The sequence below is a fragment of the Anas acuta genome, chromosome 16 (assembly GCF_963932015.1).
Source record: "Anas acuta chromosome 16, bAnaAcu1.1, whole genome shotgun sequence".
In the NCBI taxonomy this organism is placed as follows: Eukaryota; Metazoa; Chordata; class Aves; order Anseriformes; family Anatidae; genus Anas; species Anas acuta.
In genome coordinates, this window is record NC_088994.1 from 10,830,207 (window position 1) to 10,843,237 (window position 13,031).

Here is a 13,031-nt window from a genome sequence, read left to right on the forward strand (position 1 = left end):
GAAAGGTGACACTGGAGCGTTTCTGCAGCAGTAAATCCTGAAATATTCAGGCCAATGACATTTCCATAGCTAGCAAATGTTGAGTGTGACATATCTGGTCAACACTGAGACTCAAACCTGGTCAGATTTCATAGAAGAACCTGCTGTGAGTCTCAGGTTTAGGTGGCATCAGGTACTTTTAAAGAGATCTTTCCAGTCAGATACCAAGTTTGTTTTCCTTTGCAGCTGTTTGCAGTGAGGGGATGAAAACGCTCCTGTTGTTAAACTTCACAGGCTGGAGAGCAGCCAAACAGTGGAGGAAATGCAAGAGAACATCACCCTGATAAGGGCCAGAGGGACAAAACCTGTGCTGTTGTGTCCTCAGGGCCTGTTCATTGCACCTTTGTAGGGTTTTTACATTCATTGCAAGGGAGTGGGCAGAAGATGCTCCTGCCTGATCTCCAATCTGAGCTGGTATTTGAGGTCCCCCTGCTTAATCTGAGGAATGTAAAGGATAGCCCACTCTTAACCCTGCTGAAGATGGGGAAGTATTTTCCTTTTCCTAGGCCATTTGATGCTCTGCAGTGGCTCAGTGCAAGGAATTTTGCCTTGCACAGGAATAAACCAGTGCATTTATTGCTCTGGTCCTGCCCCGTGGTGGCACTGCGAGGAGGAGAGAGGTATAAATGCAGCTTTCCCCTCCTGTGGTCTCCTGTGTCTTGGTCTAACTGTCAGCATAAGTGTACAAAACCATGTTTGATTTAGATTAAGAGCTCTCTCTCTTACAAGGTAGTGACCACTAGTACTATTTAAGGAGGGGATGTCAGTGCTCCAGTTCATCACACGAACGGTGATAAATCAGCCACCAGTTACAGAGCCGTGTCTAAGCCACCAAGTGTGAATTCACAGACCTTGAGAAAAAGGGGATCCTGGGGATTATTAACCTACCACGCTTACCAAAGGCTTCTCTGCTGGAACTCGGGTGCTAGATTTCGCCCATCCCTTTATGCACCAAGGCCCACAGAGGCAGTGAATTTTAGCTCCAAAATTTATGTTTTTAATGTTCAGAGGCAGGAAGGCGACTTGAGATGTGGTTTCTCCACATATCTAATGAGTGTTATTATGAGGAAATTTTCCCCTAGATCAGATGCCTCCAATGATTCTTTTGCAGGCTTTGGGTGTATTTAGCAGGGTATCAGAGCTCACCACAAATAGGATGGGGGAAAAACTTCACAAAGTCTGAGGCTGTGTCAGCATGGTGGCATCCATCTGAGTTTGGAAATTGCGCTAGTTTAAGCTTGCAAATTTTTCTTCTTCCTTTCATTAAAATCATGCTGCTTATCCTCTTGGTTACCTCCTTCTTCTCTTCCTACCCCATGATGTCTGCAGTTACAAACTAAATTTCCTTTCAGGGACAAATACACAGGATAAATTACCTCCATCCCCTAACACCTCCAGCAAGCAGCCAGTGATGCAGTCCATATCCACGTGAACCTTATGTGTAAGTGCAAAGGGAAAAAAAACAACTGTGTCTCTTCTGTGCCTGGCAATTCAGCAGATATGATCAGATCTATCCAAATGTTAAAGGTCTTTATCTGTCCTTTAATAAGCGCAGAGCTGACCACATTCAGCTCTCCGATGACTACTGGATTAGGTGGAGTTCGCAGCAGAGATGAATTTGACCCAGTAAGTGTATCAGTGGGCTTTTGGGTTTGCTTTACATAGCACGCAAAGAAGCTCTTCAAAGGCTTGTGGTACAACATGACCTTGACTTCAACTCTCATTTTAATGGCTACTTGGAAGATGACAAAGACCACACTCTTTGGGAGATTGCTGTAGGGTGAGAAGCTTCGAAACCACATGGCCAAATCTAAGCACAAGTGAAGTCTATGCAGCCCACACAACTGCAGTGGCAGCTGTCAGAAGTATGCCAGAGAAAGCCATGCTCCTGGCTGACAACTGGAGGGCAGGGACTCTGAAGCTCAACTTAAAGCAAAAATGTTCCTTTGATGGATATCCAAAATTGGTGACTGCTTCCTTTCAGGATGAGCATGCTGTGCCTAGGGAGCTGCTGATCATCTCCTGAAACAACACTGCCATCAGCGTGGATTGATGGCTTGATAGGAACTGTGATCCATAAGCAACAGCACTTAAAGCACTTGGTTTTTGATGAACTCGGGTGTTTACCTCGTGTGAGGGAGGAGCCAGGACCAGATTTGTCCATTTCCTAATGGTTTTCTGACCACCGAGAAGTATGCTCTTAACCAGCAGAATTTCCCTCTTAGCACCTGATTTTAGAAGGGATTTCCCCCCCCCCTGCATTGACATCATCCCTCCCTGCCTCAGTCTGTGCTCATAATCAAGTTCACTCTCAGTAGCATGTATTTTATTAAATTTGGCTGTGAGAATGTCACCAATTATGAAGGGAAAAGCAAGAGTGAAGGTTAGGGGGGAAAGGTGAAGGTTAAATTCAGACATTCAAGAGTTTATGGGGCAGTTTGTCCTCAAATCAAAGCCAGGCATTCACGTCAAGCTACGTAAACAGGAATAAATGCTCATGTGAAACTTGCTAAAGAAGCAAAACCCTGTAAGAATGTTTGCCACAAAAAATGTGCTTTCTTCTGCCTTTCCCTCTTCTTGGCCCCGAGAAAGGCAATTGCTCAGAGCATGTTGCTATCCTGGATGATGCGATACCTCAAGATAAAGACAAAAAAAAAAATCCCTGCCAAAAGACACACGTTCGTGCTCAGAAGCACTGCTGCGAGCACAGCCTGCGGTCTGCCAAGCACAGGATCCCAGAGCAGAGGCGTGTGCCCAGTGCTGGGGTCAGGAGGACACATCCCGGTCTTTCTTGAGGTGTCCAGTGATGTTTTTCCTCAGTATCACACCCTGTAAAAAGTTTAATTCAAGGCAGAATTTTGGGAAGGAACAGGAAAACTGGTGAGAACACTTTTTTAAAAAACAAATTAATCGCACATCCCCAGCTACCTTTTATTTACCAAACACAAGAAGTTTCCCCGTGTGATACATTTCTTAAATTATAGGTTTCCCATTTCCTGGCATCCTAATAAAGTCTAGATGAATGATGACAGAGTCTGCAGGGAGAATGAGTAAACATCTCCTACTGTCTGGAATGTAAGATGACTACTGTCTTATCCTTTGTTACAGGTTGTTAAGATAAAATTACCCTATATATCAGCAGTGCTGTCAATGAAATTAGAAAGCACATTCTACCTCTAAGCTGCCTGGAGGGTTCCAGGAAGGAGGAGGAAGGCAGTTGCTTCTGTTTGTTTTGGTTATCCATCTGCTGTGAAAAAAAAAAATATTTTTTTTTTCTAATGCAAATGGAAAAGAGAAAGAAATGCCAAGGAGGATGTGCAGGGCAGGTTCTGGATATTTTACCAGCTGTGCAGGCAGCAGAGGAAAGAAACTGGTTTAGTGAAAATCCTGGGATAGTTCCTGCCTGGACTGCAGTGGCAGGAAAGCTTGGGTGCAAAGAGCCCCTGCAGCGATAGTCGTAGGGCAGCGGCTGCAAGTCCCTGAGCTAAGGGCACTGCATCTCCTTGGGCTGCTGTCCCCCGGCATGCGTGAGCTGTGAGCAAAGCCTGCAGCAGTGCCTGCCTCGCCCTGAGGGCATTGCCCTGGCCAGCAAGCCAGGAGCACTCCTGAGGTGCCTGACCAGCTCTCTTGTTTAGCTCTTGAAAGCCCCGCGGTTGGATGTGGTAAATGCTAAGCAGCAGGTTGAAAAGAGAGGAGCTCTTGGGAAGACAGAGGCAGATGTACGTGCCGCGTTCCCTGGAGCCTCCTTTGTGTAGGAAGCGAAGCTGACAAGGAACAGTTTCCAGACAAGTGTCTTCTTTTCAATTATTTTCAATTCCCTTTAAATAGCAAAGGCTCCTGGGGGCTCTGCTCGCTCTAATGACCATTAGCTCACGCAGCCGGTGCTGCTGGTGGTGAGCCAAGGGTGCACAGCACTGTCCTTGCCCTATCCATGTGTGAGTGCCTGGGAAGGCAAGGCACATCCTGGCACCCCGTTCACACAACAGCTCTCCCTGCTTCAGCTGGGGTCTCTCCGGTCCCCTGAGGCTGGCCAGAGGGCAGGAGGGGGGCAGGACAGCATCAGGATGAAGTGGTGAGAGGTGAGGGTGGGCATCCTGGGACAATTTAAACTTTCTGAGAAGATCCAATTGAATCTTCTCACTCAGCTCTGAGAACACAAATTTGGTGTTTTCCCTAGATTTCCTCAAGACATCTCTCAGCCTCAAGTTTTCTCCTGTGGTTTGCCCTGTTTCTGTATCCATCACTCTGCTGCTGCAAATGTCAACTAGTTTTAGGAGTACCTTCCTGCACATCCCTGTAATTCACTAATGCATCTCCAGGGTGTCCTTTAAAAACAAAACAAAACAAACAAACAAAAAAATCAAACCTTGATCCTGTTGCAGTTTATCAGTCTTTAGAGAGCACCCATTGGAGAAAATTTTCTTCTCCCAGTAAGTAATTTTTAGAAATGTGCTTCTAATGAACATGCATTTGATTGTCAAAATACTGGAAAAGAAGCTATATCATCTGCTTGCTTATACTAAGGAGAAGTCCTGCATTGACCTGTTTCCCTTGTAATTAAATTGTGTTGCTAAAATAATCACTTCTTTTAGACTTCCTTGTTATATTAATTGTCTTTAGCTGTCACTACTCTTGAATCTATAGCTATGTATGGGTTCAAAACTTACCTCCCAGTGCCTCTGTTTTTACCAAGCACATTGTTTTGCTGCCTTTTTTTTCAAGTTGTTTTCCCATTTTCAAACTCAGACACTTCACACTTAGAATATTTTTGGTTTGAAATCAGAAAATAATGTAACTGAGTACAATACTAGAGAACAGCTGGAACTGGAAAACAGCTTGGGCAAGAAATGCCGTCGGATTTGCAAAGCATTCCTCAGTTTCCACCATCTCATCTTGTACTGTCAGAAACGTTACACGTTGCTCCATATACACACACAGAAGTGTATACACTTATACATATGAGAATTTTCTCTGACAAGCTGTAGGGCTTTGCTAGAGATTTTCCAACCCTAACCGTGTCAAAAGAAAATACCTTAATGCTCTATTCACAAAATGCTTTTGGCCTGCTTCTGTTTGAATGTTATGCTTGTTTGCATAGGCAATTCATAGAGGAGTTCATAAAACCTCCTTTTGCCTGAATTTGTGAATGCCTGCCCACTGCAGGGGCTTAAAATGAAATTACATTGGAAAATGCACTATTTGGGATGCATACATTTTGCACATGCCCTTTAAATAACTTGGATATGTTTTCAAAGGAGGATGTTTTTCCTATGGACTGAAGGATACATTTGTACCACCTACTAATTTTTTTTTCAGCTCCAAAACAGCACTAAGTAAACAGCTGAGGTTTTGACAATTCAGTGTTTCCAGCACTTATATCTTCCCTGTAGAGAGTTCCCTTGTTAAAGGACAACCTCTTCCTTTAATTCTCACTGCCTGGTTCCAGCAGGAGACCCTTCTCCTATCTCAGTTCTCAGTCTAAAACCATGATAATGGGGACAAAACTGATTTTTCACTGCTCTGCCCTCCCTCTCCCCCCCCCATGGTGCCAGTAGTGGCCAGCACAAAACTGATGTTTGTCTTTATTAATCATACACACACAATCTGCAACCTGAACTGTGTACAGAAATGAATGGAAAAAGCACAACCTGACCGCAAAAGTATTATTTTATAAATAAGGTCCTTTAGTAGTAGTTAATTGGATACACATTTTGCTGGATTCATGGAACATTAAAAACTATCATATCCGAATTGACTGACTGAGTTCATGTTACATCTCCCAAATTACCAATGACCATTTGCCTTGCAACATCAGACCTTGGGTTCAGAAATCTAGCTCCAGGGCCTTTTTTAAGTACATGGCACTTTTTTTTTCCTAATAGAGATTGATTTAGTGTATGTTTAATGGCCCCATAAATCACTCAACATGCCCAACTTGCATACAAATTCTGCCAAAAAAAAAAAAAAAAAAAGTTTTCAAGGGAGCAGATGCCTTGTTCTTGGAACCAATTTGCCTCGCTCTCTGTGTGTACATGAACCCACCGTTTCAAGATCCTCCTTATAAAAATGTTCTGCTCTCCCAGGTCTGCACACTGGTCATTTTCTCTGGGACTGCTTTCTTACTATGCCAAGTTAAACTCGGGTGATTCTCCTGCTGTGCCCGTTCTGTTCTGGTGCCTTTTAGATCAGCAATAAATAAATTCATTGTGCGTTTCAGCAAGAAGAAAAAGCAAAAGCTGGGGTTGCGTTGTGCTTGCTCTTGTGAAGATCTATTGTGTGCAAAGTAGTGTGCTATCAAATGGCGTAGGTCATTTTTCATTACCCCACTGAGGATGCAGCTCAAAGCAGAGGATTATAGAAACTCATTTCCTTTGGTTAAGGAAAAAAAAAAGAGTTAACATTCAATAAACTCGAGGGCTATGACGCAATGTGGCCCTCAGAACCTTCCGAGCGGAGCTGTTAATAGCTTCCTTTCCCAGGACGCGGGTTTGCCCCATTCACTTATCGACTTTGATGCATTAGTAAAAGAAAATATCAACCCCTCATAACTCTCAGAAATGATACAATACATCACTTGAGAGTAAGCTAGGATCAACACATTGTTAACTGTTTGATCTCTCGAGTCAAAATTAATGATAGGTGTTTTGCACACAAAAAAAATGAATGTTAAAAGCCTATTTAAGCTAACTAAAGACATCCATACAACATCAGGGTTGAATTGGAGGTGATTTCCTGCAATGCAGCTGTTATAAGTTTATCAGTCTGCGGGTGGCAGTAACCAGTAATCATAACCAGATTGCAGAAGGGTGGGATGGAACTTATCTTTAAATAGAAGATCCAACCAGCTAACTAGCTAACTGAAGAAAGCTGGTTGAGAACTAAGTTCCTGCAACTATTCACCAGGACACCCGAGGCTCTGGGAGAAGCCCATTTTCTGTATATTTTAAAGAAACAAAATGATTCTGAAGGATTAACTGCTAGGCAGAGAGAAACCAAGGTTTGTAATGATTAACAGCAGACCTCCTGCTCTCTGGTACTCGCAACATTTACACAATAATGATAGCTAATAAGAAATGGCATTAAGAAATGACTTCAACTTTCTCCACTGAGACGTTGCCATAGGCTGTTGATGAACTTTTAGCTCGTTCTCCTGTGACATGGAAAGGAAAGATCTGAAACGCAGCGTATATTTCAAGCAGAAGAGCGTTTGAAAAAATTCCAAGAAATATCTCTGAAGAGCCAAAGAGAAGTGTTGCACTGTGAGACAATGCCTCTGGACAATTACAGCCTGTTAGTTTTAATGCATCTCGAATTGCTTCCGTCTACAGCTAATCTGACCACTGGAAACAGTCACTTTTGCAATGCCCTTTAATTTTTCTGATTTGCGTGTGGGCGGTATCTGTTGGTATTAATATGAATGTTTTCCGGATTGAATTAGAGAAAACAAGGCAAGCTTTCAAAGCAGCATCAACTTTCTTTGAGAAATGTGAACTCAGGAACAAGTACAAGGCAGTAGGAAACCAGGAGGATGATTTAGGTCTGTCCCGGATCACTGTCATGCAGACGCAAAAAGGAGTGACAGAAAAGTCCCACTGGATCCTCAGATCTCTCCAGCTCCACTCGACAGCCTCTTTAGACCTCTTTGTTCTTAGTTTTGCCGTTTAGTCGGCCCTTTCGGTGCGCTGCAGCTAAATCAGTTAGAGCTGTGCCTGCTGCCGGCCTCACCGCCTGCAGCCGGCAGGGATACCGCTGTTTCCTAACTCGCTGACCCATGCAGACCTGCCGTTTTCTATGAATGAATGAATCCCTTAAACAGTTAAGGAATGAGTCAAAATCTTCTTCCATCCCTAAAGTCAGCCGAACAAGAGCTTTGTTTTTCCACTGACACGAGTTTAAGTTATCTGCTTTATCCCTTGCCATCAGCAGAAGCTGCTCCTGCCATCCTGCCGTGCTCCCTCCTGCAAGCAGCCCCTTCCCCTCACCTTGTACTTGTGTTAGACCTACACTTAAATTTGGTTTCTGGAAAGAATTTCTGTGAAATTTCAAATTTATGGTTTTTGGAGGACAGGCTGAAAAATGGCAACTATATTTTTAAAATAAATTTCTGATAAAAACAAGTATGTTTTTAAAATTCTTTACACATCTTTCCTTCAAATTTTGACAAAAGTTAAACCTAAAATCATTCTTCCCCATGCCTGATATATGTACTTCACTTATACAACACCCCTTTTTATAGATTTTTGAAAAAATTAAGAGGTGTTTTTCAGTAGAGAAAAAGACAATTATTGATCAAATGGAAAATATGAAATTTGTTTCAATTAAGACACTCTGCAATTTCCGCTTTTTTGTTTCCCAAATCTTACTCAACAAAAACTCGTAATTATTTCTCCATAGCCATGGGATCAGCTCACTCCCTTCTTCTCCTGATGGGACTATAAAATCCTCAGCTGGCAGATCTGCCTGTCCGCCAGGCTGTCGTGACACATCCCAAAATTCTGGAGAGGAGACGTTTCCCATTCAACACAGTAGCAGAGAGAAAGCAATTTAATTGCCTGTGTGAGCATAGGTGGGTGATGGCCAAATACTTCCCAAATTCTGACCTTCTACGTGTTTTCCCACTTGTTACTGCTCTGGAGGTGACCCACCCCAAGCAGTCTGTCGGGTCCCTGCTGCGGGGCAGCTGGACAGGACAGGTCCTGCAGCCCCTTGGTGCTGGGCTGCTCACTGGGGGGCTTACCCCTGGCCAGGTCCCTCGGCATAAAATGTGCCCTCCTGCAAGCAGTGCCAGGGCTTTGCATGCTTCACAGCCCATTTCATTGTATAGGTTCCTTGAAAAGTCCTGCCACAACTGCAAAATTAAAATGTGTCACTGCCCTCCTTTTACAGACAGGAAAATTGAGGCACTGGTGGGTGATGCCTCCTGCCCAAAGTTATGCAGAGGATAATGAGAAATAGAGATCAAACCCCAGATCCAGCTCCTTCCACATCATTCTGAGTTCTGTCTTGTTCAGTGTACAGAAGTGAACATAGCACATATCAAAGCTCAATGTAGGGACCTTTTCTGTAGCAGCCTTTTAGATACCTCATCGTGTTAATTGCTTAAGATACAGCAAAGGCTGCATTGTGACATTGTGTGCTTCAATGCAATCCTTACGCTCGTGAATTCGCTGTTAAAACGTAGCCTCGCTGGGGTGTGGGAAGCTCTGCATCTCAACCTAACTGCAGGGAAATCTGTATGCAGAAAACGGGAACTGGTAAACAACCAGTTAAGCAGTTCAGACCGCTGTCACTCTATCCCGGCTGCATCGCAAAGTGCTGAATTCCTAAATGTGGAACCCAGATGCAAAAATAACAAAGACCACATTAAAGTAATGCTAATCACACAAGCTCTGCTTTTAGAGGAAGACGCGGAAGTGCTTGGGAGGCTGATATGGGACTGGGGGAAAGATAGAGCAGCCTCCAATCGCCTTTTCAAATAATGTGCGAGGGGGAAAAGGTTTCTGCGACTCTACCAAACATCCTTGTGTGAGGCCTTGGGCATGTGAGACCACGCACATCCTCCTGCATGCGTGGGCAGGGCTCCCACCCCTCTCCAGACGTGGGCCCCTCCGGTTTGCCAGACAGGCCTGAGAGAAGCCCATCCTGGGAGCTGTCCGTATTACAAACCAGTCATGGGACGTGAAAAATCCACCTTTTTTACACCGGTCTCTCCAGTGACCAGTGATTTCACTGGAATCATCCTAAGCTACCTTACAAATGACTCTAAAGCACTGCTGAGATGTGTCAGAAACAAACCCAGGAAGGAGCCAGGTAGGCCCCTGCCCTGCAGAAACATGCGCTCTCAGGTGAGTGCAGCTGGTCAGGTTGGTAATTGTGTTGCCTGTCCAAGGATGGGCTGACCCAAACCTAGACCTAGGCACTCCTGCAGATCCAACAACTGCTCCTTTTCCGTTTCTGCATTTTTTCCAGTTTTTGTCCACCTGCCACCTGCAAGCAGCCCAGGCCCCCGTGGAGGCATGCCTGGCCTCCTGCCTCTCCTGCTGGTGGCCTGGGAGAGGACGGCAGGATGGAGGCGGGTACCTCCCAGTCCCCACAGTGGGTCCAGGCACTTGGGTGTCTTCTTGTGGTCATTGTGTAAAAGCACAGTACAGTTAGGTGAAGATGAACACCAGCATTCACTCAGCACACAGATGATTGCTTTTTTGGTGAGGTCGCTGGGGCTGGGGCTAGGGCTGGGGCTAGGGCTGGGGCTTGGTGAGCTCAGGTGTAGACCCCTCTGTTCTTAAGCTGTACCACCTGGGGGAAAGAAAACAATGCCTTCTGATTGAGAAAACCTGATGGGTAAATTATTGCCAAATGAGGTGAAATTCAGAAGATCTCAAAGAGGAGCTGCAGTGTTTCAAGCTTTTTGTTGAGAAGCTGAGTTGAGCTGAGAGCTCAGTGGTGGAAGCCTGCCTGGAGAGGGCAAGGCTCCTCCGGAGAGGGTGAAAAATGGCCTCTGGGGCTTTGGTGACTTTGGGAAGATGTGACTGTGCCTTTTGCTGAAAGGATGAAGCTGCTGCAACCTCTGGGAAGTGTTTGTGGGGCAGAAATGAAAAAGCTGAAATATGGTACTGGAAAGGTAAGCCGTATCTCTTGTATTCTTAAGTAATGTGGTGGAGTAATTATGAACAACTGAGAAATGTGGCAGTGGGGGGTGAAGGGCCAAAAAGCAGGGCCTGAAAGAGTCCAGTGTGCAGGAATTCTTGGGGAAGACATGTCCTTGCTGCTATCCTGTGCAGGATGCAGCAGGCAAACAGCCTCTTCTATGAGATACGGCTATAAGGGGTCAGGGTGTTGGGGCTGATCACAGGCTGGCCTGTAGCTTAAACCTGTGAGAGGAGTTTGTGTGTGTGTCCTTTGCCTAATATTATTTATCACTTAAATTATTATTCAATTGCTTGTCTTCTTATGGTTTCACCTTTTTGGTTGTGTCTGGGCATCAGGGCTGGCTGTGTACATGTGCAAGCTAGGTGTTTGCCTCGCTTGTTGTGGCTGGCAGAAATCTGTGTCTTGTGCTTTCTTCTGCTGCTCTTTCTGCTCTGCCCGCTGGTTGAGCGCTACACAGAAAATTACAGGGGATCACAGCAGAGTAGGGAATGTTCCTGCAACCTCTTCTCACTCAGCAGACAACAGAGTCCTGGACTTCCAAGTTTGGCCATTGGAGTACGAGCATGTCCTTCAAGGCAGAGCAAGTTTTGCTTTATCCTTGCAGGAGGCTAAGAGCACCACTTGCAACACACAACATGTAAGCCAAGAGTAGAAGCTGGCAACTGATGTTCTGCCTTTGAGAGCTTATTTGCTCTTGTCCTTGGGACAGCAGAGCTCAGCCTGCAGTTCTGGCTGGAGCGATAGTGCTGCTCTGCGCCCCAACCCTGGGCGGGATGTGCTGAGCTTGATCCCGGAGCAAGCTGATTCCAGCTTTCTGAGTAATGCTCTTTTATGGGAATAAGCTTTCCTTTGATCTTGTAGACAGAAGTCCACAACAGCTGCTCTGTGATAGATAAGGACGGCCACTCTCCAGGCTGATTGTGTTTGGAGATGAATCCTCAGGACATTGCGCAATGAGGAGCTCAGCCATGAAGGCACAATAGTCCCGTTGGCGTGCGCACCTGTAGCCAGGCCAGCAGGGCTGGGGAAGGAAATGTCTGCTCATGTGTCAGGGCTGTAGTGTGCTAGGTGTGGTGTAAATAGACAAAACTCTGTTTTGTCCCTCTCTGCTTCACACTCACAACTGTTTCCTTCCAGGCAGGCTGGGGAGAGGCTGTTCTTGCCTCTGAAACCCCAGGTGTGTATGAGCAGATGGATGCAGGGGGAACTTGTTGCTGAATCTAGAGGTTGCTTCAAAGTAAAGATCTATTATTTTTCTTTAATGGAAAAATCTCAATTACAAACTCTTTTCTCAGAAGAATGTTTTTAGTAAAGAGTTCTTAAAACTTGTTAATCTGAGTAGACTCACTAAAATGCCACTTTGGGCATGGTATGACTTAAATGTTGCTTTGGTGTTGTGAGAATGAAAGCATTAGCTCCAGGTAAGTGCTTGTGACAATGTTGGCTTTGGGCTTCCTGCAGGGATCACGAAAACTTGTCAGATATATACATTTTCATTAGGAAAAATAGTTCTTCTTGAAGCTTTTAGAGGCAATCAGAAATATTCTACATGGATGAGCTCGGTGGGATGTGAGTCACCGTGAGTCTGAGAACTGGTCCTCGCCAGGAATCCGCTACATCTCAGGGTGAGCTGGGCCTGTCTGTACGGGCTGTCCAGCAGGGTGGAGGGCACCTACTGACTGCATGGAGCAGGGCTGGTGTGGCTTGTGTTGTCCTGTGGTCTTTTCACATTGCCCCTTTCTTGGCACTCAGGGATGTTATGAGCTGAGGTTCCCCTTGCAGCAATGCCAGCCCAGCCTGCAAGAAGCAGGACTTGCTTTTGGAGGCTGCCAGAAGTGTGGGTGAGCCTGTGGAAATAACCTTTGCCTGTAGTCAAAGGTAGTAGGGAGCGGTGGTGGACGTGACTTCACTGTTGCCCACTGCTCGGCGTGAGTAACCAGTTCCATGCATTTCCATGCCAACCATTAGTTTCCAGATGCAGTGACTAGCATGGTATTTTCCGTTTCCAGATCTTGTTTGTACTGGCACAATTTAAAATACTTTGAGTAATTACAGTGGTTCCTATAGTCAAACTGCTAGAGCAATGCATTCCCCTTGGAAGTTTCTTCTTTAGCTAGCAATTTTGGTAATGACAGTAATTCAGATAATCTATCCTCGTGGCCTTGCGGCTTGCAGAAGTACAGGGCTTTTCCTCTGTAATGTAGCTATATATCCACCAGGCTATATATAGATACAGTATTCTAGATGTATTTAAGTGGACTTGACTGAGAAAATCCAGTCCCATTGCCACAAACTTTCTGTTACTCTTCATGTTAATGCAATCAAATCAACAGGGAAGGAAA

At 45.1% G+C, this 13,031-nt stretch overlaps 1 protein-coding gene across 3 annotated transcripts in view; it reads left to right on the forward strand.

Moving 5' to 3' along the window:
• SPO11 (SPO11 initiator of meiotic double strand breaks) overlaps window positions 1-13,031 on the forward strand; it is a 326,125-nt gene that overhangs the window by 217,669 nt on the left and 95,425 nt on the right. For all 3 annotated transcript variants that reach the window (XR_011101799.1, XR_011101798.1, XR_011101814.1), the window contains one exon: window positions 1,392-3,241. The gene's annotated coding sequence lies outside the window, so the exon portion shown is untranslated. Of the gene's footprint in view, window positions 1-1,391 lie in introns of those variants that run through there.